General features: G+C 55.5%; 3 non-coding genes across 3 annotated transcripts in view; all 3 read left to right on the top strand.

Annotated features, from left to right (window-relative positions):
* The first annotated feature begins 2,210 nt into the window (after positions 1–2,210).
* On the top strand, positions 2,211–4,103 carry LOC126313485 (small subunit ribosomal RNA). Its single transcript, XR_007555174.1, has one exon. It is a non-coding gene; the product is annotated as a small subunit ribosomal RNA (ribosomal RNA).
* A 368-nt stretch (positions 4,104–4,471) lies between these two features.
* Positions 4,472–4,626, top strand: LOC126313622 (5.8S ribosomal RNA). The gene has a single exon (XR_007555273.1). It is a non-coding gene; the product is annotated as a 5.8S ribosomal RNA (ribosomal RNA).
* Positions 4,627–4,814: 188 nt separating this feature from the next.
* Positions 4,815–5,000, top strand: part of LOC126313573 (large subunit ribosomal RNA) — a 4,222-nt gene continuing 4,036 nt past the window's right edge. Inside the window, exon 1 of the ribosomal RNA XR_007555253.1 lies at positions 4,815–5,000. This exon is cut by the window's right edge and continues 4,036 nt beyond it. This is a non-coding gene — a ribosomal RNA (large subunit ribosomal RNA).

The raw sequence follows: 5,000 nt of genomic DNA, 5'->3' as shown, positions 1-5,000 counted from the left end.
AAGTTGTCCCTTAACCTAACTCAAGTTGTCCCTTAACCTAACTCAAGTTGTCCCTTAACCTAACTCACGTTGTCCCTTAACCTAACTCACGTTGTCCCTTAACCTAACTCACGTTGTCCCTTAACCTAACTCACGTTGTCCCTTAACCTAACTCACGTTGTCCCTTAACCTAACCCACGTTGTCCCTTAACCTAACCCACGTTGTCCCTTAACCTAACCCACGTTGTCCCTTAACCTAACCCACGTTGTCCCTTAACCTAACCCACGTTGTCCCTTAACCTAACCCACGTTGTCCCTTAACCTAACCCACGTTGTCCCTTAACCTAACCCACGTTGTCCCTTAACCTAACCCACGTTGTCCCTTAACCTAACCCACGTTGTCCCTTAACCTAACCCACGTTGTCCCTTTGCCTAACATAGTTCACTGCTCGGAATCTCTGGTGTCGTTGTTATCCTCATGTAGATGTCTTGCGAGTGTTGCTTACTTTCCACATATTCCCGCTATCCACTGTCAATTGTACTGCAATAGGACTATATCGCCCCCCCCCTCCCTCTGTCCCCCTCTTTGTGTCTCTGTCCTCTCAAGCTGGTCGGTCTGGCGTTTGAGTGTTAAATGAGCCTCGCAGCTGTTCAGTTGCATTCAGATGTCGACGCCCTCAGTGTACGTCGTGGTATGGTCTGTGTCCATTGTCCGCTGATGTCGTACGCGTAACCCACACGCTGTACCGATCATCGGTCGTTACGTACAGAGTGAAGTAGTGTGATACGTGTGACCGCACGCTGGCTGTGCCCAACGGTGTCGAATCTCAATTTCCATATGTTGTGCTCGATGCTACTTGTCTCGTCTCCCAATAACAGCTAGGTTGCACTGTGGTACGCCGTAGAGGCGTGTGGGAGGAACGTACGAACGCATTGTATGTCACCCTGGGTCGCTGGGGGTGGTGGTGCGGTGAGTCAGGTCAGGTCAGCGTGAGCCGTGTGATGTAGTGACGCGTGTATTCCGACTTTGTCGTATTGCCTCACACAAAGTGCTACCCTGGTGGACCGCGTTCCATATCTGGGACATGCCGCAGATGCCGGTTGACAGTGGATCGCGGAAGGGACATCGCATACGTGCGCGGGCCACCTTCCACGTGTTCTCTTCTGCACATGTCGCAGTGTGTATGTGGTCTGATGTAGCGTGTCGTGACACATGACATCCTGGCATGCAAGAATTGTTGAATTCGCAAATGTAGGTGGACATCTACGTTTACTGCCCAAGATACGCAAATGAACTGGAAATCCGTTGTTGAGCGGTTGTTCACGCTGGAGGTGAATCTGTGATGGCGACGATCGGTACAGCTATTAACCGGTTGTTTCAGCGGTACCCGCCACATCCACACACGTGACTAGGCCCATGTGGGTATGAAGCGATACGCGGCGGTGGCTTGGTGGGACTGTTCCCGGCCGGTGAAGGGGGGCCGCCCGGCGTGTTGGCCGCGCGCTGCGTGGGCGCACGCGCAACAGGCGGCTGGTGGGGGGCGCCGAGTGGCAGGAGCGCCAGCCGACGGGCTCGGCAGGCGGCGCAGCTACGCTGCGGCGCACCCTGCACGCGGCGCCTGGCGGCCAAAGTTGGTTCAGCCGAGCCCGGTGCGAAGCGCGGTGGACATCTGCAGTGTGCTGGTCTGATTGAGGACTGTGTGCGTTGAGGATGCGCCGCCGCCTGGCACTCGGCGCCGCGACGCCGTCTGCTGCTCGGTCGCCCCAGCGGTTCTCGCAGGTGGTTTGTATCGCAGTTGTGCGGACGTGTTGGCGCGTGCGCTGTGCTGGGAGAGTTCGCTTCTGCACCCAAGTGGGGCTTTGCCCTTGTGTGGCGCTGGCGTTGGAGCTGCCGGTTACCATAGGTGGCGCGTGTTGTCTCCCGCCGGCAATGCCACGACAGCACGCTCCCGGGCCTCTGTCGGCAGCGGCAAGCTCAGTTGGGAGCAAGGGTGTTCTCACTAAAACCGTCTACTCGCCTAACTCCGGGCGATTGCGCCTCTCTCGAAACCGACCAAGTACCTAGGACGGCGCTGCGCGCCGCCGGGACCTGAGAGGGTTTCGAGGTGTATCGTGCAGGGGAGCTCGGCCTCCTCCTGTTTGCAGAATAATTGAGCGGACGCTTGCGTGTTCGCGCGGGCCCCCGGGACACACTCCCGGGCGGCCGGCTGCTCAGCTCTAGTTGACGCAGCTCCCTGGTTGATCCTGCCAGTAGTCATATGCTTGTCTCAAAGATTAAGCCATGCATGTCTCAGTACAAGCCGCATTAAGGTGAAACCGCGAATGGCTCATTAAATCAGTTATGGTTCCTTAGATCGTACCCACGTTACTTGGATAACTGTGGTAATTCTAGAGCTAATACATGCAAACAGAGTCCCGACCAGAGATGGAAGGGACGCTTTTATTAGATCAAAACCAATCGGATTGGCTTGTCTGGTCCGTTTGCCTTGGTGACTCTGAATAACTTTGGGCTGATCGCACGGTCCTCGTACCGGCGACGCATCTTTCAAATGTCTGCCTTATCAACTGTCGATGGTAGGTTCTGCGCCTACCATGGTTGTAACGGGTAACGGGGAATCAGGGTTCGATTCCGGAGAGGGAGCCTGAGAAACGGCTACCACATCCAAGGAAGGCAGCAGGCGCGCAAATTACCCACTCCCGGCACGGGAAGGTAGTGACGAAAAATAACGATACGGGACTCATCCGAGGCCCCGTAATCGGAATGAGTACACTTTAAATCCTTTAACGAGTATCTATTGGAGGGCAAGTCTGGTGCCAGCAGCCGCGGTAATTCCAGCTCCAATAGCGTATATTAAAGTTGTTGCGGTTAAAAAGCTCGTAGTTGGATTTGTGTCCCACGCTGTTGGTTCACCGCCCGTCGGTGTTTAACTGGCATGTATCGTGGGACGTCCTGCCGGTGGGGCGAGCCGAAGGGGTGCTTTCGCGTCCCGAGGCGGACCCCGTTTAAATCCTACCAGGGTGCTCTTTGTTGAGTGTCTCGGTGGGCCGGCACGTTTACTTTGAACAAATTAGAGTGCTTAAAGCAGGCAAGCCCGCCTGAATACTGTGTGCATGGAATAATGGAATAGGACCTCGGTTCTATTTTGTTGGTTTTCGGAACCCGAGGTAATGATTAATAGGGACAGGCGGGGGCATTCGTATTGCGACGTTAGAGGTGAAATTCTTGGATCGTCGCAAGACGAACAGAAGCGAAAGCATTTGCCAAGTATGTTTTCATTAATCAAGAACGAAAGTTAGAGGTTCGAAGGCGATCAGATACCGCCCTAGTTCTAACCATAAACGATGCCAGCCAGCGATCCGCCGCAGTTCCTCCGATGACTCGGCGGGCAGCCTCCGGGAAACCAAAGCTTTTGGGTTCCGGGGGAAGTATGGTTGCAAAGCTGAAACTTAAAGGAATTGACGGAAGGGCACCACCAGGAGTGGAGCCTGCGGCTTAATTTGACTCAACACGGGAAACCTCACCAGGCCCGGACACCGGAAGGATTGACAGATTGATAGCTCTTTCTTGATTCGGTGGGTGGTGGTGCATGGCCGTTCTTAGTTGGTGGAGCGATTTGTCTGGTTAATTCCGATAACGAACGAGACTCTAGCCTGCTAACTAGTCGCGTGACATCCTTCGTGCTGTCAGCGATTACTTTTCTTCTTAGAGGGACAGGCGGCTTCTAGCCGCACGAGATTGAGCAATAACAGGTCTGTGATGCCCTTAGATGTTCTGGGCCGCACGCGCGCTACACTGAAGGAATCAGCGTGTCTTCCTAGGCCGAAAGGTCGGGGTAACCCGCTGAACCTCCTTCGTGCTAGGGATTGGGGCTTGCAATTGTTCCCCATGAACGAGGAATTCCCAGTAAGCGCGAGTCATAAGCTCGCGTTGATTACGTCCCTGCCCTTTGTACACACCGCCCGTCGCTACTACCGATTGAATGATTTAGTGAGGTCTTCGGACTGGTACGCGGCATCGACTCTGTCGTTGCCGATGCTACCGGAAAGATGACCAAACTTGATCATTTAGAGGAAGTAAAAGTCGTAACAAGGTTTCCGTAGGTGAACCTGCGGAAGGATCATTACCGACTAGACTGCATGTCTTTCGATGTGCGTGTCGTGTCGTGTCGCGCAACACGCTACCTGTACGGCAGTGGCCGTGCGCCGCGTGCGGAACCACGCGTGCCTCTCAAAACTAGCGGAAGTGTTGTTGTTGTGTGGTACGAGCGCTGAAGCTCTGGAGCGGCTGGCCTGCGGTACCTGGCGCCTGGCGCCGGTTTTGAATGACGTTCGCCCGAGTGCCTGTCCGCTCCGGTGTGGAGCCGTACGACGCCCATCGGCTGTGAGGCCGTTGGACACAAAAAAAAATAGTGGAACAGGGGCCGTCAGACGCCTCAGTCCCGCAAATGCTACTGTCTTGAAAGAGACAGTGGGAGACTGAAAAGGAAAAGATCACCCAGGACGGTGGATCACTCGGCTCGTGGGTCGATGAAGAACGCAGCAAATTGCGCGTCGACATGTGAACTGCAGGACACATGAACATCGACGTTTCGAACGCACATTGCGGTCCATGGATTCCGTTCCCGGGCCACGTCTGGCTGAGGGTCGGCTACGTATACTGAAGCGCGCGGCGTTTGTCCCGCTTCGGAGACGTGGGAGTGTCGTGGTCGCCTGTGTGGCCGGCCGCGTCTCCTTAAACGTGCGATGCGCGCCCGTCGCCTGGCGGTTCGCATACCGGTACTTTCTCGGTAGCGTGCACAGCCGGCTGGCGGTGTGGCGTGCGACACCTCGTACAACGACCTCAGAGCAGGCGAGACTACCCGCTGAATTTAAGCATATTACTAAGCGGAGGAAAAGAAACTAACAAGGATTCCCCCAGTAGCGGCGAGCGAACAGGGAAGAGTCCAGCACCGAACCCCGCAGGCTGCCGCCTGTCGTGGCATGTGGTGTTTGGGAGGGTCCACTACCCCGACGCCTCGCGC

Source organism: Schistocerca gregaria, unplaced genomic scaffold (assembly GCF_023897955.1).
Source record: "Schistocerca gregaria isolate iqSchGreg1 unplaced genomic scaffold, iqSchGreg1.2 ptg000483l, whole genome shotgun sequence".
NCBI classification, from domain to species: domain Eukaryota; kingdom Metazoa; phylum Arthropoda; class Insecta; order Orthoptera; family Acrididae; genus Schistocerca; species Schistocerca gregaria.
The sequence above is the reverse complement of the archived record's forward strand: the minus strand, read 5'-3'. Positions and strand labels throughout refer to the sequence as shown.